Source organism: Oryx dammah, unplaced genomic scaffold (genome assembly GCF_014754425.2).
Source record: "Oryx dammah isolate SB20612 unplaced genomic scaffold, SCBI_Odam_1.1 HiC_scaffold_11, whole genome shotgun sequence".
Classification (NCBI taxonomy): domain Eukaryota; kingdom Metazoa; phylum Chordata; class Mammalia; order Artiodactyla; family Bovidae; genus Oryx; species Oryx dammah.
The window spans coordinates 26,116,543-26,139,946 of record NW_024070195.1 but is presented as its reverse complement, the minus strand read 5'-3'; the positions used below and the strand labels follow the sequence as shown (position 1 = coordinate 26,139,946).

Below are 23,404 nucleotides of genomic sequence, written 5' to 3'. Positions count from 1 at the left end.
TTAGTCCTAAAAGTATGAGAAACCCAACTGAGTCAGTCTTTGAGAATTCAGGCTTTTTATGGGGCTTTAAAAGAACAATATAGGAGATTTACCTAAATCAGTACAGAGACTAGTCTATAACCTGGTGGGATTTCATATTAAACTCTTGCTATAGAGATAACGGGTATCACTGGTTGAGCACTCACAACAAACTCATATATTTTCATGACCTTGAGTGAGATACCTACTACTATACTCATTTAGTGATGAAAACATTGAGACTCCACCAGTCTAAGTAACTGGCTCAAGATCTTAGGGTTGATTGTAAATATTTGCTTATTATGAACAAGCGAAGCTGGGATTTGAACCCAGAATGATCTTACTCCAAAGTACAGCTAATTTTAAGGTCTGTTTAGTTGAAATTTACTCCGTTTTCATCAAAGAAGTTTTAGCATATTCCATCACCCTTCCTCATACATCCAAGTGTACAGGTTACTCGATGTTTTGCCTAGACTGGTAGGTACATAATAATAAACATGGTGTTGGATGAGGAAATGAGGAGTAAAGGGAGGATGCAGCAGGGAAGAGGGTGAGGGGTATTTCATGTTGATGAGATATGGGAGAGCGGAATTTAAACCATGCAAAATGAGTAGAACTAATGTTTCCCTCACTGACTTCAGCTCAGGCCCTCGCCTTATAGTAATAACCAGTGGGTTGGAGGGAAATTGCTTCTCTCCTGTGGCCCATTTGAGAGGTGTGATGAATGGCTCCGCACATAAGGCTCCCTTGTACGGAGGAACACAAGTACACAGAACACAGTCCTCCAAAAACAGAGGCCCGTGTCCAGGTTTTAAAAACCACCAACCAACCTGTACTCAGAAACAGCCGTCCATTTAGATGCACAGGAACTGAACAGCCTTAGAAATGTTCCAAGTCAAACGGCCCAGAGTAAAAAACAAACAGCAGCAGCTTGCTTCCAGAGGCTTCCAGGAATCACCCTGCCCAGTAAAGAAAACAACGGCCAGATCTGCTTGTTAACTAGTTTGAGTCTGAGAATAGAACTCTGGGCCTCAATCTTGTTTAACTATTTAACAATGGAAAAAAATAATGAAAATGATCCAAGACCTTGAAAATAGGTTAGGAACTCAATGACAAATCAATATTTCAGTTGACATCCCATTACTTACTCTCTGCCCTAGGTAGCAAGGGCAAAGATACTTATTGCAACATTGCTTGTGCAAAAAACCCAGAAAACCACCTAAGTATCTATTAATGAAAGAAATACACTAGTGTAGTCATGTTGTGGAATATCACAACAAGGGGAAGGAAGTACTGTTCTGTTGCTCAGTCGCCAAGCTGTGTTTAACCCTTTGCAACCTCACGGACCGCAGCACGCGACTTCCCGGTCCTTCACTATCTCCCAGAGTTTGCTCGAATTTATGTCCATTGGGTTAGTGAGGCTATCTAACCAGCTCTCCATTGGGTTAGAGATGCTATCTAACCAGCTCATACTCTGCAGCCCCCTGCTCTTTTTGCCTTCAATCAGTTACATGGTGGACTATCATACAACGAGGAAAAGGAAACACTAATGGTTGTCCTCAGGGAGCTAATGCTCCTTGTCAGTCGAGTGGAAAAAGTGAATTGCAGGATAATATTGACAGTTTGGTGTTGGAGAAGACTCTTGAGAGTCCCTTGGACTGCAAGGAGATCCAACCAGTCCATTCTAAAGGAGATCAGTCCTGGGTGTTCATAGGAAGGAATGATGCTAAAGCTGAAACTCCAGTACTTTGGCCACCTCATGTGAAGAATTGACTCATTGGAAAAGACCCTGATGCTGGGAGGGATTGGGGGCAGGAGGAGAAGGGGACGACAGAGGATGAGATGGCTGGATGGCATCAGCGACTTGATGGACGTGAGTTTGAGTGAACTCCGGGAGTTGGTGATGGACAGGGAGGCCTGGCGTGCTGCGATTCATGGGGTTGCAAAGAGTTGGACACGACTGAGCGATTGAACTGAACTGAACTGAACTGATGGACAGTTTGGTAACTTTTAAATATTAAAGAAGTGACAATACTTTAAGTATTATAAAACAGAGAACCAAATGAAACTGTGAATTCTTTCTTACTGAAAACTTTTATTCTTGGGACATACTTCATGGATAAATAAGAAGGCCCCTAAGAGTAAGGTGAAATTGAGTAAATTATCCAAAATTAAGCTTAGTTTTCCAATATATAATCAGTTGAAGGACACCAATGGAAAAAAAATACATTCATAGGAGCAGCAGAAGAACATACAACATTTTGGAATATACAAGGCACTATATAACCAAAACTTTATTAAGAAATATGCAAGTAGGGTGAAATAAATGGAGAGGCAGAGTATATTCCTGGGTGAATAAAACCTGACTGCTAGAACGGATGAACAAATCATTCTTAAATTAATTTACAAGATTAAGGCAATCCCATCAAAAAATCCCAGTGGAATTTTGTTTTGTTGTTGGCATTTGAGGACATGGTTCTAAATAGAATGAGGAGAAAAATCAAGATTTTTATTGTTCCACTTTATTAAAGCACAGAATGTCAGCTTTTTAAATGTTGTGGTATTGTAAGAATGAAAAAAATTAGTACAACAGAAGAGAACATCTGCCCTGAAACAGATTTATTAGTATCTATCAATATATGTATTTGAGATAGAATATCACTATCCAATGATAAAAGGAATGATTATTCAACAGATGATATATATTTTCATTGATTATATGAAAAAGAACAACAAAACCAAGCTTAATTCCAATGTTTTGGCCTCAAGATTTCCATATAGCCATAAGATATATAATTTCATTTGAAAATAAAGATTAAGATATAAATGAGAGAAAAACATTCTAAACATAAACAAAAAAAGAGATCATAAGAGGAAGGATTATGTTTTCAGCATAGAAAAAAATTAAAACTGCTTTACAGGGCTTCTGGATTACAGAGGAATGATGGCTCCTGGAGCTTCCCCAGCTTTACCACCTTGTTTCAGCGTATCAGAAATACCACCATCCAGGGACCTCCCTGGAGTTTCAGTGGTTAGGACTCTGCTTCCACTGCAGTGGCGCAGGTTCAATCCCTAGGCAGTGGACTAAGATACCGCACTGTGAGTGATGCAGCCAAAAAAATGAAAAGTAAATAAAAACAAAAAATAAACTGAGGGACTGTAACAGAAATTGAGATAAGAACAGAAATCATTGAATCAGAAAACAGAAAAATAATTTTTTAAAAAAAATTTTAAAAAAGAAGAAAGTAAGCTAGGAAAGTAAATGAATTATTATTGGTTCAGTTTCATTGAGGATGAAATAACTGCAATTCCCATATCACTGACACTGGAGACATGAATAACAAAACAACAAAGTACAGAACAGATCAAAAGTCAAATGCAGGTGTCTATGAATATCCCATGACACACCTTGTGTTACAGACAATTGACAAAGGTTCATCATTTCAATGTTTCATCGAAAGGAAAAGATTGTGAAAGCTGCATAAAACTCTGTACTATTCCTACAATGGGAAGAAAGGCGGAAATAAGAGAAAAATTGCAAGTCTCCATGATGACACATTTTTATCTTCTTTTCAGAGTTCACAAGAGAGGTCAAAACCAATCCAATCCAATCCAACCCAAAGTCCTCCTGACACCCACAGAACACAGATGACATGGATAAGCAAATATCTGACCTACTCTTTAGTAGTTTTGCTGTTTTTTTAACCAAAGAACAACATTTAAGGCCTATATTCCCTGGTGGACCCATAAATAACTCTCCGGTTTATTTTTGCTAAAAGTTGGAGGGAAAATAAATTTGCCAAAGTCTCTGCAACACAATCCATATACATGGAACAAAAACATATTAAAGTTTTGATTTGTATTTACTTTCATGTCACCTTTTAAAAATTTCCCTTCTCTCTCTGTACAGAATTTATCACCACAGTGGTACATGAATGTAATTTAAAAATAAACACACACACACATATATATGGGGTGTTCATGCTCATGTTTTTAAAAATTTATTTATTTTTAATTGGAAGAAAATTGCTTTACAATGTTATGTTGGTTTCTGCCCTACATCAACATGAATCAGCCATAGGCATACATATGTCCCCTTCCTCTTGAACCTCCCTCCCACTTCCCACCCTATCCTACCCCTCTAGGTTGTCACAGAGCACTGGGTTGCAGGATCACATTTTCTAATGGTAGGGTGCAAAAAAAAAAAAAAAAAATTGGAGACTATTAGTCTAGACCAGAGGGTCTCAGTCTTAATTAAATTACTGTGAAACATGTTACAGTTAATGTTTTATATCAGACTGGGATTTTTAAAAATCAGAGCAGACTCAGTTTATCTCTCAGTTCTTATATAAGCAGTGTGCTTTAATTTTTTTTTTCATTTAAAAGACTATTTTTTAAAGCAGTTTTAAGTTCGTAGCCAAATTAAAAATACAGAGATATCTCAAATACCTCTGCTCCACACATGCACAGCCTTCCCCATTATCAACATCCCTTACCAGAGATGTTCTCCTACCAATATCCCCTACCATTGTTAAAACTGATGAACCTTCACAGACATGTCATTATCACCCAGAGTACACAGTTTACGTTAGGATTCACTCTTAGTGTTGTTGTACATTCTATGAGTTTGGACAAATGAGAATTGGACCATAAAAAACGCTGAGCACTGAAAAATTGATGCTTTTGAACTGTGGCGTTGGAGAAGACTCTTGAGAGTCCCTTAGACAGCAAGGAGATCCAACCAGTCCATCCTAAAAGAAGTCAGTCCTGAATACTCATTGGAAAGACTGATGCTGAAGCTGAAACTCCAAAACTTTGGCCACCTGATGGAAAGAACTGACTCATTGGAAAAGACCCTGATGTTGGGAAAGAATGAAGGCAGGAGAAGGGGACAACAGAGGATGAGATGGTTGGATGGCATCACTGACTCAATGGACATGAGTCTGAGAAAGCTCTGGGAGTTGGTGATGGACAGGGAAGCCTAGCGTGCTGCCATCCATGGGGTTGCAAAGACACAATTGAGTGACTGAACTGAACTGAACTGAACCCATCATTATTGTATCATACAAAGAATTTTCACTGCTCCCCAAATCTTCTGCCAATTCATCCCTCCAATTCATCCCTCTCTTCACCCTCCAACCCCTGGCAACTACCTTTTCTACTGTCTCCATAGTTTTGCCTTTTTCAGAATGTGTTACAGTTGGAATCATACAGTATGTAGCCTTTTCAGATTTTCTTCTTTCACTTAGTAACATGCATGTAAGCTTCCTCCGTGTCTTTTCATAGCTTGATAGTTTCTTTCTAATGATGAATAATATTTCATTATCTGTGTGTACCACAGTTTATCAATCCATTTATCTACAGAATGGCATCTTGGTTGCTTCCAAGTTTTGGCAGCTATAAATAAAGCTGACAAAAACATCTGTATGCAGGACTTCCTGGTGGGCCAGTGGCTAAGACTCTGAGCTGCCAATGCAGGGGACTGGCATTCGATCCCTGGTCAGGGAACTAGCTCGCACATGTCACAATTAAAGATCTTGCATGCCACAGCTAAGACCCGGTGAAGCCAAATAAATAAATATTTAAAACAAACAAAAACATCTTTATGCAGAATTTTGTTGAACAGAAGTTTTCAACTCCTTTGGGTAAATACCAAGGACCATGATTGCTGGCTCATATGGTAAGAGTATGTTCAGTTTCCTCAGAAACTGCCAATTTCCTTCCCAAGTGGTTGTGTACCATTTTGCATTCACCCTAGCAATGAATGAGAGTTCCTGATGCTCAATCTCCTCAGTGGGATTTGGTGATGTCAGTGTTTTGGATTTGGCCATGCCGATAGATGTAAAATGGTATTTCATTGTTATTTTAATTTTAATTTCCCTGATAGCATATGATATGGAGTATATTTTTATTTCCCTGCTTTTCATTTGTATATGTTCTTTACAGAGGTGTCTGTTAAGGTCTTTGGTCCATTTTTTAAATTGGGTTTTTTACTTCCTTTTTGTTGTATTTTAAGTATTTTTTTGTATATTTTGGATAACAGTCCTTTATCAGATGTATTTTTGAAAATTTTCTCTGAGTTTGTGGCTTGTCTTCTCATTCTCTTCATGTTGTCTTTTGCAGAGAAGTTTCCAATTTTAATTGAAATTGAAACCCAGCTTATCAATTATTTATTTTATGATTTGTGCCTTTGCTGTTGGTAGGATGCTTTTTTTTCCACTGGAAAAGAGTCATACAGCTTGCTGAATTTTCTCCCAAGCCCCCAATTAGCCCTCATTTCTGAGATACTATTACTTGTTAAGAAAAGTGTAAATCATTGTAACACGTTTTTTCATGAGAAAATTTCTCATTTTCTTTTAAATGAGAAACATGAATAGATGTATAGTAGAATACAAATAAAGGGTAGACAACACGCATATACTGTTTGTAAACAAGTGGGACTATGTGCATCACTACGAATATGTAATGGGGCTTCCCTGGTGGCTCAGTGGTAAAGAACCTGCCTCCCAATGCAGGAGATGCAGGTTTGATCCCTGGGGTTGGGGAGATCCCCTAGAGAAGGACTGGCAATCCACTCCAGTATTCTCGTCTGGGGAATCTCATGGACAGAGGAGCCTGGTGGGCTACAGTCCACGGGGTCCCAAAAGAGTCAGAGATGATTTAGCAACTAAACAACAACAACATAATATGTAGTCGTTATTACTGACACAATGTGATTGAAATCAGCATTACTATTATTTATTGTATTATAAATATTTATTTATATTTATAAATATATATTATTTATTTTATTTATATTAATGCTAATTTTTAAAAAACTCAACAGATGGCATATTAAGACAAGTTTTATCTAAGCTTATTCTTCAGTTGTAATGTTTCCTTGCCACGTTAATATACATGTGGAGAAGTGAATTGAAAAATAACTCATCTTGCATTGTAAATAAAATTTAAAAATTAGACAAACCCTGTGGTTTTCCATGTTGTATCATAATTTTTTAAATTCCAAAGGACTGACTCATCAGATGAATAAAATGATTTTATCAATCTCAAATAAAGAAGAAAGGTCAGCAGTACTATTTTCTTATTTTTCTCTATAAAATATTTCCAGATATTTTTCAATATCTGGATAGATCATGAGAGAGTGGCACGGTTGTGAACATCACCCATCATTCAGATTGCAGTAAGAAAAAGATGAGAACCTTGGGCCTATATTTCAACCCCATCTCTACATCAGTATTCCGAAATCCAGACTGCTCCTCAATCTCCAGGCAGTTCACCTGGACTGGACTTTCAGAAGAACAGATGGTGTCAGGACCTAGAGGGACCCTCAGGTTGAGCAACAGGAAGGAGAGCGATATGGAGTCAAGAATAGATAACAGCCACAGATAAGTCAATGTGCTGACCTGTTCCAAAGTTTCCCCAGAAATAGACTGATCATTTGTTAGGATAGTTATTTTTGGCCATACTGCACGGCATATGGGAACCTTAGTTCCCTAACCAGGATCAAACCCACACCCCCTGCAATGGAAGCTCAGAGTCTTAACCCCTGGACCACCAGGGAAGTCCTAGGAAAGCACTTTAAGTCAACACGTCCAGCTACTCAGGGCCCAACTTAGACACTGACGTGATCATAGAATATGGGATTAAAGGGAAAGGTCACTTCATGCCCTTTAGATCTCATAGTGATTTTGTCCAGTCTAGAAGGCGGTGAAAACCAAGAGCCAGAAGGAAATAAACAAACCGAACCAAACGAAACAAACAACACAAGAACAAACAACAAATTCCTCCTGGTTTTTGTACTAGAGATGGTGAACAGATGCTCCTCAGACCACTGAGAAGTGGCCTTAAGTAGTAATAACAAGAATTTAGGAACATCATAATTTTGGTGCAGATGGGATGGAGAGCCCAGAGGATTAAAAATCTAGTGATAAATAGGGAAGCAAAGGTAGAGATGAGGATATTTCCAGAGGAGAGAACTTGTTAACATGGGAATGGGTTATAATGATAAAGATCGTTCAAAGAACATTTGTTCTCAGCAGACACTAGAACAGGACAGATCTCATCCCTCTGGGCCAACACAAATTAATTTTCATGCCTCTTAAGATTTTGCAACTCTATGATTCTCTGTAGGGTGTAATTAGATTTTGCTGCCAGATTTGTCCTAGGAAAGGTCATGAAATGGACATCTCTCAGAAGTGTTTCATCTTGGTCAAAGTCAGCCCCACTTCCTTATGCCTAGCAGGGCCATACATGGACACATAACCTAAGATTTGTGATTTGGGGACAAGATATTAAACAATGATCCTTACTGGCTGCATATTATAACTCTCTGAAGAGCTTTGCAAAAACTGCTGCTACACAGAAAGCTATAAAACACCATTGAAAGAAATTATGAAAAAAAAAGGAAATTATGGAAGATGTTACTCAACAAAAGGAAACAAGTACTGGTTTGGATGTCTTAACACTGTTGAGATGGGAATATTCTTCAGATTTATATGCAGAGTCAATGAGATTCCTATCAAAATCCAGTCTGGCCCTTTTATAGAAACTGACAAACTGATTCTAAAATTCACACGGAAATTCAGGGGACCTCAAATAGTCAAAACATTCTTGAAAAGGAGCAACAGAGTTGTCTAGGACTCACGATTCTTAATTTCAAACTTACCGCAAAGCTACAATCGTCAAGATTGTTTGGTACTAGTATAAGATTAGACATATAAATCAATGGAAAAGAATTGAGTCCAGGAATAAACCTACGTGGTCAGTTGACAAGAGTGCCAAGACATTCAGTGGGGAAAGAACAGTCTTTTCAACTGATGGTGATAGGACGTGTGCTATTGTGATTTATAATAAGATATGTTTGGTCATCATCCCTGTTTCTGGGACAAAAACTTGTTGTGGATTGGTTATGAGTTCAAGTCCGCTTGTTTATGACTGAAGTTTTGATCTAAAAGTGATCTTGCTTATCTTGAGGAAGCTATGTCAAGACGATGTCGTTGGTATCTGTTGTGCATCAGCACTCAGGAGCGCAGCTGTTGAGAGGAGCCGCCGGACGGGCTAAGGGATCAGACGTGTGGAAAAGTGGCCAACACAGAATGGACGTTTAAATTTTAAATACCAAGTATTTGTGAAGATTTCACTGGGAGCGCTCAGTCTGGGCAAGGCTATTTGTTGATCAAAGTAGCTCTCCGACAATCTTAAGACATTGGCTCCTGGACTTCCCTGCTGGTACCATGAATAAGAACCTGTCTGCTTATGCAGGGGACACAGGTTTGATCCCTGGTCTGGAAAGATTCCACATGCCTTGGAGCAACTAAACCTTTGTGCCTCAATGACAGCCTGAGCTCTAGAGCCTATGAACCACAGCTTCTGAGCCTGTGAAGCCTGCACTTCTAGAGCCTGTGCTTCTCCGCAGGAGAAGCCACCACAGCAAGAAGCCAGTGCACCGCAACTAGAGAAAGCCCTGGTCCGGCAACAAAGATCCAGTGCAGCCAAAAGTAATAATAATAATAATAATAATAATAATAATAATAATAATAATAAAGACTCTGGCTCCTGCCATGGCCACTCCTGATCAGCAGTGATGTTAAACTGTGCAGCAGTCTCAGGAAGAGAAAGGACATCTGTTCTGGCCTTGGAGAGGCTACTCCTCATGGGAGTGCTGCTAGCTGTGCAAGAGAGGGTCTCCGGAGCAGCCCACCTTCCTGGCCAACACTGGCAGCTTCACTCTGCTGGCATTGAGCTCTAGCAACAAAAGGGATTTTCTGTTTGCATTGGCAACTGGATACCCGCTCTTGATTGGCTGACTCTACTGAGAACTATAGAAAGGTACATCTCAACTAAATTTGGACTTCTTTTACCTCCCTTCTGCCTCAGGCAATAGTGTAATTTACCTATCATTGGATTGACGTATGAAATCTCTTTATTGGCTTATTAAGAGAAGTTATCCCATACATTATTGGCTTGTGAAATATTACTATTATAAATTATAATTACTGCCTTGAACCTGCGTTAAATTATTGGCAAAGACAATCTTAGTCTCAGAGCATAACAGTCTCAGAGCATAATTTGCTGGGCAAAACAGAACTCCTCAAACCATTGAAATTTCCTAAGTGATGAGAGCCATAATGTTTTTTGTTATGCAAATGAGGAGATATTTGGAATGAACCTAAGAATGGTGGCTGGTTGGCAGAAGAACCAACCCAGTGGATTGAATGTTGGGACTTTGAGTCCCAGCTCTGAAAGGAACTCTGTCAAACTCTGGGGAGAGGAAAGGGGCTGGAGGTTGAATTGATTGCCAATAGCCAGTGATTTAATCAATCATGCCTAATCAATGAAGTCTCCTTAAAAACGCAAAAGGGCCAAATTCAGAAAATAGATAGCTACAAGATGGGGAACTAGAGAGGTCTTACCTCTTCTCGTGAGCACATCATAATCACAACTGTTTGCAGAACAACCATCAGTAAAAAAAGACTGGAACCTACCAGAAAAAATCTTCTACGACTTAAACATAAAGAAGGAAGCACAACGAGATGGGTAGGAGGGACGTACTTGCAATATAATCAAGTCCTATATCCCCAGGTGGTGACCCACAAACTGGAGAATAATTATATTACAGAGGTTCTCCCACAGGAGTGAGGGTTCTGAGCACCACATCAGGTTCCCCAGCCTGGGGGTCCTGCGCTTGGAGGATGAGCCACCAGAGCATTTGGATTTAAAGGCTAGAGGGGCTTAGGAATCCCAAAGGACTAAGGGAAAAAAGGACTTCACTTTTAAAGGGCACTCACAAAATTTTACACTCTCTGAGACCCAGGACAAAAGCTAATGTGATAGGAGTCTGGGCCAGACCTCCCTGCTAGTCCTGGGGAGTCTTTGGAGAGGCAGGGGGGCTGTGGCTCACATGGACACCAGCAGCAGCCACGTCGGGAGCTCCTTTACGGCATGGACACTGGTGCTGGGGGGAGCCATTGTGAAATCCCCCATCTAGCTTTTCAGCACCAAGACCTGGTTTCTGTAGCTGCCTACAGGCATCAGAGCTTGGGTTCCTCAGGCCAAACAACTAACTGGGTGGGGCTGCAGCTCCATCCATCAGCAGACAGACTGCCAAAAACTTCTTGAGCCCACAGAAACCCCAAGACGTGCCTCTAGATGTGGCCCTGCCCACCAAAGGGACAGGACCCACCTCTATCCACCAGTGGGCAGACACCAGACCTGCCCTCCAGGAGGCCTGCTCTAGCCCCTAGACCAGTTTCTCCCACCAGGAGGTAGACACAGGGCAAAAGAAAAACCACAATCCCACAGCCTACTGACCTAGTCTGCCCACAGCGGGCCAGACCCTGCTCTAGGGCCAGCTGGGCCCTGGCCATGAGCTTTGGGACACCCTGAACTCCATACCCAACTGTGTCAGGATTCAGTCTCCCATACCAGAGATCTGACACCAGAGCTCTGGAATCCCTGGGGCCTGCAGCCAGATTCCAGGACCCGGCTCTGCCTGTGGTGGGCAACAGCCCTGGATACTTCTAAACCCTGACACCACCCACAAGTGAGCCAGCAGTAGCCTCAGAGCCCCCTGGAGTTCTGCAGTCAGCCACCTAGTGACCTGGCTCCACCACCCAGTAGCTGGCAGCCTCTGCACAAGGCAGGGCCTGGTAACCAACCGCCTGGTAACCAACCAGACTAGGGGACAACCAAGCCTACAGACTGCCCACAAAGTCAGCCTGCCACAACAGAATGACCCATGCAGCTCTCCTAGGAGGAATCCTTAGAACATACATATAGCTTGGGTGACAAGAAAGGAGTCTATTGCTAAGACACATAGTATGTCCCCTACCGAGAGTGACTTCTCCAAGGTTGGGAAATGTAACTGACCTACCGGATACATAAAAATGCAAAGAGCAACTTAGGCAAAGTGAGGAGGCAGAGGAACATGTTCCAGGCAAAGGATCAGGATAAAGCCCTAAAAGAAGAACCAAGTGAAGTGGAGGTGGGCAGGCTACCTGAGAAAGAATTAAGAGTAATGACTGTAAAGCTCATCAACGAGCTCGGGAGGAGTGTGGTGATCCAAGGACCCCAAGGACAAAGAGCAGATAAAACCAAGGAGGGTCTTGGAATGCAGGAATGGAAAAACCAGACCCTTGTCCTTCCCTCCCCCATGTTGTAACTATTAATAGAACAGTATAACCTGTCTCCTGTCCTACCCCACAGGGAGAAGGTATTTGCCTTACTTGTCCCCCACCCAGTGTACATGCCTCATCGAATCAGCAAACGACCCACAAGACCCCTATCGCACTCCTTGTACCCTGAGTATAAAAGTGGACTAAGGAGCCCTGTTCAACGTCGGTTCTCCCTTGAGCTGGCCCGCTGTTCTAGCAGCGTCTCCTACTCTAATAAACTTCATTTCCCTCTCGTTCTGTCTCATGTCTGGAAATTCTTTTCCGACTCATGCCCAGACCACACCATTTTTGGTGGCCCATATGGGGACTTGGGGTCTCTTCCCTACCTCCTCATTTCTCCTTTCTCATAGGGACCCTCTGCGAACAGGCAAGTTGCTCTGGAAGCAACTGAGGAACTCTGGCCAGGGTTACCCTCTGGTATGTTCCAAAGGCCCCTCTGCTTACTGTGCCCCAGAAGCTGCCACCCAAACGGGTGAGGGTCTCTTTCCTTGTCTTCTTTCCAACGGAGGACTAGGCCAACCAATACTGTGTAGGCACGGGTCAGGCACTTAAAAGCCATCGGGCGCCTGCCACATGAAGACTCCCTTGTGAGAATAAGGGGGACACAGAACGGATCAGGGACCAGGGCATCCGCTCCCAGCGAGACAACTTCCATGCACTCTGTCAGGCACATAGTGGTTGAAGCAAAACAGAGACCATCGTCCCCTGGCCACCACTTCCCTGATAAGATTGTAAGGCAGATTCTTCAGCCTTCTTCCCTGTGACGTACACGTCTTTCCCTTTCAGTCCAGATTGATTTACAGGAGCCTAGGTGTTGCCTCTGAGCCATCCCAAGAGTGCCTTCCACATTTCAGGGAATCGCCAAATGGTGAGTCACCCGGTTGCTCCCAGGAATCTCTGTCTCTCTTTGCCCGGGTCACGTGGTGCCCTAGCTGCACAGTTCTCTAGCTGCACACCTCTTACTTGTTGGATGCGACTGTTGGGATGGTTGGCCATTTTTGTGCCTTTAGTTGCACAGAGACGTAACTGAGACCAAAAGGGATGCCTTTTTGCCGGTTGGTGACGCTCAGTACCCTCCTTCTACAGCATATAGGCTAAGGATGGGTTCTGGTATGTCTTGGGAGCCTCTCTCAGATTCACCCCTTGGCTATATTCTTAGAAACTGGAAAATTTTGACCCTGCAAAAGGCCTGGCCTCAGTACAAACTGCACTCCCCCTCCCCCCCAAAATGGCCTCTGAATGCTTTTGTCAAAAGCAGGGAAAGGACTCAGAATTTCCATACGTTCACTCCTTTGTGGCCCTCAGTCAGAATCCAGATTTGAGGGACTCGCCACATGTGTCTTTCTGCGGCCGCCCTATCTCCTGTCGCCCTCTGTTTCTCTCCATCAGATTTCCTAGATAACCCCTGCTCTACCTTTCATATCCACATGATCTCTAAGAAAGGATTCTGAGGTTCCCTTTGGTCCAGGTCTTTCGCCTATATTCAAAAGCCTGAAGGATCATAAACTCTCCTCTAAGCTTCAGAACCAGTTCTTTTTGCATATGCAATTAAAAACAACTAGCTTGTTAAAAAGCCTGCCTAAGGAAAAGCTTGAAGTTAACCCTTTCCATGTCCCTGAAATACACAGCCCACTTTGCCTGAGATCTCAGCCTTGGGCAAATTAGAACTTAAAAAAAAAAAAGTGTGGAGGGGATGTCAAAGAGACATTTTAAATCTCAAGTGGGAAACTATGAGATCTCTGTCTGTCTGTCTGTCTGGATTTATGCATGTCTCAGTGTGTCTTTTCGTTTTTTTAATAATATTGCTGAAGTTGTAAATGAGTTCTGATTTAACTGGCCTAAAGAAAAGTAAGTGCTTACAAATCAGACAATTCTAAATACAAGAGAAATTAACCAAAATGAATTTCAGATTCATGTGAACTGGGAAATATTCAATATTAAATATCTAGTATAAATGTTTGTTTGCTAATCTAATATATACATGTCTAAGAGCTGCTGACATTAAGCATAATATTTTCATTGTGCCTAGGTTTATTTTAAGTTAAATATTGTTATATTGTTATCTCTGTTACAAGTTTGTCAGCAAGGAAAGTAACTCGAGTGAAGAAACTTAAAAAAAAAATGTAAGTGATATATGAGCTTTTAGATAAACTCTGTTAAGATTAAAAATGTCTGTCTAAAACAGTCTACCTAGATTTTGGTAACCTGAATTTCTAGGGTTGTGCTAAACCAAGTGACAGAAGTTTATTGAATAGCTAGGTCATTTTCAAATAAAATAAGATTCTGAAACATTCATTACTGAATACTAACTTCCTCTTTCAGAGAAACTAAAGATTTTGGACTATTAATGAGTAATGTTTGATGCCATCCTGAGATGTTCTCTAGAATATTTTTTAGAAATTATCACTGGTACTTATGTTCATCAATCTATAGAATGCTAATATAAAGGTCAGTTCTTGGTTGCTTAAGGAAGGTAGGATGTGTGTTTTCAAGAAGGTATGAGGAATGAAATTACATTTTATGAAGGGAAAAGGAAATAGGTCTGACTTACACGTGGCTGTTTCAGGATGGGAGAACAAAGTAATAGGTATAGAAAGCGATAAGAAAGCTTGATGGAAAGTGCACCCCAAGGGCAGAGCAGGGCAAATACCTTCTCCCTATGGGGTAGGAGGGGAGACAGGTTATACTGTTCCATTAATAGTCACAACATGGGGGAGGGAAGGACGATAAGGGTCTGGTTTTTCCATTCCTGCATTCCAAGACCATCCTTGGTTTTATCTGCTTTTTTGTCCTTGGGTCACCACAAGGAGAAGAGATGCATAGAGCAAGAAGTTAGGTGTTTTTAACAAAGAGTTAGAAAATGTAAAGAAAAACCAAACACAGATGAAGAATACAATAACTGAAATGAAAAAATAAGACTAGAAGGATTCAATATAGACTAAACGATAGAGGAACAGATAAGTGATTTGGAAGATAGAGTCAGGGAAATCACTGCCACTGAACAGAAAAAAGAAAAGAGAATGAAAAAAATTAGGAGTTTAAAAGCCCTCTGGGGAAACATCAAGTGCAGTAATATTTGCATTACAGGGGTCCCAGAAGGAGAAGAGAGAAAGGAGTTGAGTATATATCGAAGACATAATAGCTAAAAAAATCACCTAATGTGGGAAAAGAGACAGTCACCCAAGTCCAGGAAGTGCAGAGAGTCTCATATAGGATTAACCCAAAAAGGAGTATAACACAAAACACTGTAATCAAAATGACAAAAATTAAAGATAAAGTGAGAATATCAAAAGTGAAAGGGAAAAGCAACAAACAACATGCAAGAAGAACTCTGCCGGCCACAAAGGAGTGGCATGATATATTTAAAGTGATGAAAGGGGAAAACCTACAATCAAGAATACTCTGCTCAGCAAGGCTCTTGTCCAGATTTGATGGAGAGATTAAAAGCTCTACAGACAATCGAAAGCTAAAGGAATTCACTAAACCAGCTTAACAACAGATGTTGAAGGAACTTCTCTAGGTAAAAAAGAAAGGGCCATAACTAGATGCAAGAAAACTGCAAGATGAAAGAACTGATTGATAAAGGTAAACAGACAGAAAGAAATCACGCGTGGAAATCATCCACGTGCGTGGAAATCATCCACGCACAAAGCTGTTAGAAAGGTTAAAGGACAAAAATTGTAAAAATCATCTGTATCTACAATAAGCAATTAAGGGATACGTAAAACAATCAGATGAAAAATATAATTATCAAATAGTAATTGTGAGGGGAGGAGAGAACAAATCAAATGCAGTCTCTCTGTATATATATAGATTGCCCAATAAAAACCTCATGGTAACCACAAACCAAAAATCTATAAGCTATACACAAAAAAGAAAAAAAGAATTCAAATACTAAAGACAGTCATCAAATTACAAAAGAAGAAAAGAAAAAAAACAAAGACCTATAAAAACAACCCTCAGACAACAAAAGGGCAAAGAACATGCATATTAATAGTTACCGTAATGGACTAAATGCTCCATTCAAAAGACATAGAGTGGCTGAATGGATATAAAAACAAGACCTGTGGGACTTCCCTGGTGGTCCAGTGGTTAAGACTCTGCACTTCTAATGCTGGAGGGACGGGTTCCTTCCCTGGTTCGGGAACTAAGATCCCACATGCCTCTTGGTGTGGCCAACAAAACAAAACAAAACAAAACAAGACCTGTGTATATAAATTACCTACAAGGTACTCAGTTCAGATCTAAAGACACACAGACTGAAAGCGAGGGGACAGAAAAAGGTATTCCATGCAAATTGAAGTGAAAAAGAAGGCCAGGGTAGTAATACTTATATTAGACAAAACGGACTTTAAAATAAAGACTGTTACCAGAAGCAAAGAAGGACACTACGTGATGATTGAGAGATCAATCCAGAGAGCAAGGAGGGTGGCACGCCCGGGAGGCACAGAAGTTCCATGCCCTTTCCCAGCACACCGCCCTAGGCATCTCTTCCATCTGGCTATTCCTGTGTTACATCTGTTGGCTGAAAAAAAAAGTGCACAACTCAAGAGCTGTGAGTTCAGTTTTATTTGGAGCAAGGGAAGACTACAGCCATGGAGACAGCTTCTCATGTAGCTCTGAGGAACTGCTCGGAAGAAATAGGGAGAAAGAAAGAAAGAAAGAAGTCGCTCAGTCATATCCAACTCTTTGCAACCCCGTGGACTGTAGCCCGCCAGGCTCCTCTGTCCATGGGATTCTCCAGGCAAGAATACTGGAGTGGGCTGCCATTTCCTTCTCCAAGAAATAGGGAGGGAGGTCAGTAAAAGCATGATTTGGTAAGGGGGTCCATGCAACCAAGCACAGATCTCAGTGGAAGACTGCTGCTAATCACGAGGAGCAGACACTTCTGGTAATGATTTTGGTGCTCTTCTAGATATGAGAAGACACATACATTTTCTTCTGAAAATCACTATCTAAAAGCCCGTTCTGCCTGTTTTTCCAGAGCAAAGAATGCTTCATTCGTGATCTCTGTCCTGAACTCCTTTCAGGGTAAAAGGTCAGTGACTGCAGTAGCTAGTGACTTAATTCTTGTAGAACTAAATGGAGAGGGACTTTTTTGTTGTTGTTGTTAACGTATCCTTTTATAACAAACCAGTTTGTAGTAAGTAAATGTTTTCCTGAGTTCTGAGAGCTGCTCCAGCATTTAATAAAACTCAAGCAGGGTGTTGTGGGAACTTCTGATCAACAGCCAGAGACCAGGTGATAATCTGGACAGGCTTTTGGCATCTGAAATATGGAGGGGGCAGTCTTATGGAACTGAGCCCTCAACCTATGGGTCTGATAATGAGCTGAACTGTAGGACACCTACGTGGCATCAGAAAATTGCTTGGTGACATAGGGAAAACACTCACATACGGGAATTAGGTGCAGAATCAGAAACAGTGATCAGCTGGTGATCAGAAATGAGATCAGAATCAGGATTATAAGATGACTGGATATCCACATGCAGAAGAATGAAGTTGGACTCCTACCTCATTCCATATATAAAATTAATCTCAAATATCAATACATCAAAAGCACAAATGTAAGATGTCAAACTAAAGCTGTAAAAGAAAGCATAGGTGTAAATCTTCATGATTTTGAATTGGGCAATGGTTTTTTTGACTGGATACCAAAAGCACAAGCAATAAGAAAAAAATAGATATATAAAAAATTAAAATTAAAACCTTTTGCACAGCAAAGAGCACTATAAAATGCAAAGACAACTCACCAAAAGCTGGGAGAAAATATTTATAAATCATATATCTGTAAATCATATACTAGATATTGCTGCTTAGTTGCTAAGTTATGTCCGACTCTTTATGACCCCGTGGACTGCAGCCTTCCAGGCTCCTCTGCCCATGGGATTTTCTGGGCATGAATACTGGAGTGGGTTGCCATTTCCTTCTCTGGGGGATCTTTCCAGATCAGGGATCGAACCTGCATCTCCTGGATTGGCAGGTGGATTATTTACCACTGAGCCACCGGTGAAGCCCATGTTAGATATCAATTATCTTAGATATGTTAGATATCTTCCTTCCTGGAGAAGGAAATGGCAACCCACTCCAGTATTCTTACCTGGGAAATTGTATGGACAGAGGAGCCTGGCAGGCTGTAGTCCATGGGGTTGTAAATAGTCAGATATGACTTCGAAACTAAACATACACACACACATCAATAAATCTAACTCTGGTATCCAGAATATATAAAGACTTTTACCACTCAGCAATAAAAAGACATGTAACTCAATAGGAAAATAGATGAGGAATTTGGATAGACATTGCTCAAAGAAGATACACAAATGGAAATAACACATGAAAAGAGGTCCTACATTATTAGTCATAAGGGAAATGCAAATCAAAACCACAATGAGATACCACTTCTTCATACCCACTAGGATAACTGTAACTAAAAAGACAGATAATATCAAGTGTTACTGAGGAGAAAGTGGGGAAACTGTAACCCTCATAATTCGCTAGTTGGAATGTAAAATAATGCAGCCACTTAAGAAAGCAGTTTGGCAGTTTTTCAAAAAGCTAAACATGGTGTAACTATCTGACCCAGTAATTTGACTCCTACGTGTATACGCAAGAGAACTAAAAACATATATCCACGCAGAAACTTGCATATGAATGTTCATAGCAGTAGTATTCATAATAGACAAAATGGAAAGAATCCAAACGTCCACCAAGTGATGAATGGATAAACAAATCGTGGTATAATAATGCAATGGAATACTGCCACTGTGCTGTTCAGTCTCTCAGTGGTGCATGACTCTTTGCGACCCCATGGACTGTAGCCTGCCAGGCTCCTCTGTCTATGGGATTTTTCAGGCAAGAATTCTCGAGTGGGTTTCCATTTTCTCCTCCAGGGGATCTTCCCAGATCAGGGATCAAACCTGCATTGCAGGCAGATCCTTTACCACTGAGCCCCCTGGGAAGCCCTACAATGGAATATTATTCAGTCATAAAAAGGAATGATGTAGGAATTCATGCTATAGAATGACCTTGAAAATATGATGCTAGGTGAAAGAAGTCAGTCACCAAAGGCCACACACTGTATGGCTGCATTTCTATGAAATGTCCAGAATAGGCAAAACCCATAGAGATGGAAAGTTGATTAGTGTTTGCCAGGGTTTAGAAGGAGGAAGGGATGGGCAGTCAGCAGGTTTAAGTTTCCTTTCAGGAAGATGAATGTTCTTCATTTATTAGTGGGGATGGTTGCACAACTTTGTGAAGACACTAAAACCACTCAGTTGCATATTTTGAGAGTGTGAATTTTATGGTATGTAAATTATATCTCAAAAAATTCCATGAAAAAATACTGATAACTATTCTCTACTCAGATAAACCAAATCTAAATATCTAGAGATGAGGCTGCTGCTGCTGTTGCTTCTGCTAACTTGCTTCAGTCGTGTCTGACTCTGTGCGACCCCATAGATGGCAGCCCACCAGGCTCCACCGCCCCAGGCAAGAATACTTAGGAGTCGGTTGCCATTAGAGATGAGGCTAGGGCATTTAAAATTTTAAAAACTATCTTGTGATTGTGAACACCGGGGGTTTGTAACCCACTGCATTGACCATCAGGGATTTCCCTGGTGGTCCAGCGGTTAAGATTCTGTGCTTTCAGTGCAGGGGGTGTATTGGATTCAATCTCTGGTTGGGGAACTAAGATCCCACAAGCTGTGTAGCATGCCCCCCGCCAAAATCAATCTTTTTAAATTTTGAACTTGTTGGTAGACAGTAGCAAGATTCTTTGACTGTCCCTGGCTCGAATGGTAATTTTGAAGGGGACAATTGGTAGGAAAATGTCTCAAGTAATCAAACCCTGGTCTCCTGCATTGCGGGTGGATTCTTTACCAGTTGAGCCACAAGGGAAGCCCAAGAATACTGGGGTGGGTAGCCTATCCCTTCTCCAGGGGATCTTCCTGACCCAGGAACTGAACTGGGGTCTCCTGTATTGCAGGCAGATTCCTTACCAACTGAGCTATCAGGGAAGCTCCAAGTAATTGTAACTAAAACTCACTGGTACAGGTATCAGAATTCACCAGTGTTATCAACAAAAGGACATATTATTTCATTTTGTGGTAATGTGTTTTTTAAAAAGTTTTCCCCAGTGCTAGTCAATTAGCATGTTCTTACATGTTCTCCCTGTTGCAATATCATGGAAAATTTTTCAAAAGATGTAACATTACTCTTAATTACAGTGTCGCTATAATGATCTGTGATCCACACAGTCAAAGGCTTTGGCATAGTCAATAAAGCAGAAGTAGATGTTTTTCTGGAACTCTCTTGCTTTTTCTAGATGTTCTTTGGAAGGATTGATGCTAAAGCTGAAACTCCAATACTCTGGCCACCTCATGCAAAGAGTTGACACATTGGAAAAGACTCTGATGTTGGGAGGGATTGGGGGCAGGAGGAAAAGGGGATGACAGAGGATGAGATAGCTGGATGGCATCACTGACTCGATGGATGTGAGTTTGAGTGAGTTGGTGATGGACAAGAAGGCCTGGTGTGCTGCAATTCATGGGGTCGCAAAGAGTCGTACACGACTGAGCGACTGAAGTGAACTGAACTGATAATGATCTGTAATGTCAGAATTGTATTTTTTTTAATCTACTTCAGCTTCTGAGTTCACACTGGGAGAGCTATGGTGACCCCTAGCTCTGAGGATTTCCCTTTGAACTCCAGAGTGGGAGGCAGACTTCAGATCTTGAGGCTGTCCTAAAGGGTGAAATGCTTTTTTTTTTTAAATAAATTTTTATTTATTTTTGGCTGTGCTGGGTCTTCACTGCTGCATGCAGGTTTTCTCTAGTTGCAGCGAGCGGGGTCTACTCTCAACCGTGGTGCAGGGGCTTCTCATTGCAAAGGCTTCTCTGGTTGCAAGGCAGTCTCAGGGGCTGAGTTGCTTCACAGCACGTGGGATCTTCCCAGATCAGGGATGGAACCTGTGTCCCCTGTGCTGGCGGGTGGATTCTTAACTACTGGACCACCAGGGAAGCCCCAGGTGAGGCACTCTAAGGGAGCACAGGCTAAACTATTTCACCTATCCTAGGCGAAGGCAAGAGCCCCAAAGGCCAAGTAGTTTGTAATTTTACTTTATCATTTGTTTAATATTCCCACTTAATTCCAAAAGGAAGTTGAAATAATTTGATTGTTTATCTAAGAAAGTAGATTTAGGCCCAGAGTAGGCCTTATAAGCAAAGCATTCATTTTCCGGCATGGTTCCTTATGCAGAGAGATATGAGCCTAATAAATCCACTTAACCTGGATATTATGTATAATTTTGGAAAATGATTGTTTTCTTCATGGTCTAGTTCTGTGATGAGAAGCAGCAGGGACAAAGCTACGCAGATGTAATAGCAAAGCTTTTGTATACTCTACTGGGAAACGCCTTGGTTCTGCTAAGATACCAGAATTATACACACCTTTTTATTAGACAAGTTTAGCACATTTAAGTAATAACCTTTCTGAAGCATGTAAGTCTCTAAATAATGGCTTTCAAACATTTACTCTTCTATTAATAAGCATAATAGATGGAATGCAAAACTCTCCTGAGGTCTATCAGAGTTACACAAAAGAACTCTAGCTGTAACTTTGCTATCTGTACTCCTTACAAGAAAGCATATCAGTACTGAAGTAAGTAAAAGCAATGTATTAATATTGAATCCAGACTTCTGTTCATTGTACTAGTCTTTGCTAATATTGAATTATACTAATTACATTAATATTTAATGTGGGGATAGGTTCAATAGAAATGCAATTAGGACAATCGATTGAGGTAGGTTCAATACTGGGGCAATACTGAATCTATTGAGTTTAGAATTACCCTAATAATAAGATCAATTTAGACAAGCTTCTTACTAGATACTTCTGACCTAGCCATGATGGAAAAGCTGGTACCTTACAGCCCTCTCACTATAAATAACCACAGAACTAGATAAGGTACATCAAATAGACATAAAATAGACTGGTACATAAAATAGACTGGACAACAGTCGGGGGGTACTTTCCTGAAAGAAGGAAAAGAGACAAAGTAAGTTACAGATACACATAAAAAACTTCACTGATGAATTATCTCAAACATTTATTTTTATTTATTTATTTATTTTTTTAACAAAAGCACAACAGGACAAATCCACACTTTTATTTATTTTCAAGAAGTTTAAATTCTCGAAGGGTACAGCATCACACGAATTCTGTGTCCAATGGCCTTAGCAGGAAGGTTGCTTCAGAATTTGGCACGAACCATGCTGCTGTTTCCATGAGCTCGAGTGATCTTTCCCCAGATTACTCTGGTTTTGTTAGGTTTTCCACCAGGAGTTACTGTGTTGTTCTTTGCTTTGTACACATAAGCACATCTCTTGCCTAAACAGAATTCAGTTTCATCTCGAGCATATACACCTTCAATTTTCAGGAGAGCAGTGTGTTCCCTTTGGTTCCGTAGACCCCGTTTATAGCCAGCAAAAATTGCCTTGGACCACAGCCTTCCAGACATATTTGTCGTTTTAGAAGTCCCGTTCCCAGCAGGCCCCACTTATTTGCCCCCAAAGTTCAGCTGCTATCTCAAACATTTAAAGAGAAAATAATATTAATCCTATGTATCTTTTGTAGAAAATAGAGGAGGAGGGAACATTTACCAACTTGTTTCATGAGACAAGAGTTACTCATATCAAAACCAAAGAGGGACTTCCTTGGTGGTCCAGTGGCTAAGACTCCATGCTCCCAATGCAGGATGCCTGGGTTCGATCCCTGGTCAGGGAACTAAGATCCCATATGCCACAACTAAGACCTGGTACAGCCAAATAAATTCATTAAATAAATTAAAAGAATTTTTTTATAAAAGGCATTATAAAAAAATCCCCCCAAACTGCTGACCAATATGATCCAGAATATAGATATAGAAGTCCTTAACAAAATTTTAGCAAATTGAGCCCAGCCATACGGAAGAATAATTATCATGATCAAATGGGGTTTATCCCAGGAATGCAATGTTAGCTTAACATTTGAATACAAATTAATGTAATTTAATAGAATAAAGAAGAAAAATCATGTGATCATCTCCACAGACACAGGAAAAGCATTTGACAAAATATAACACTCATTCACAGTAAACTCTCTCAGCAAACACAGAATAATAGGAACCTTTCTGTTCATAATTTATATATCTGACAAAGGACTTTTATCCAGAAT

At 40.8% G+C, this 23,404-nt stretch overlaps 1 pseudogene; it reads right to left on the bottom strand.

Annotated features, from left to right (window-relative positions):
- Positions 1 to 22,337: 22,337 nt before the first annotated feature.
- Positions 22,338 to 22,765, bottom strand: LOC120870014 (annotated as a pseudogene).
- Between the last annotated feature and the right edge of the window lie 639 nt (positions 22,766 to 23,404).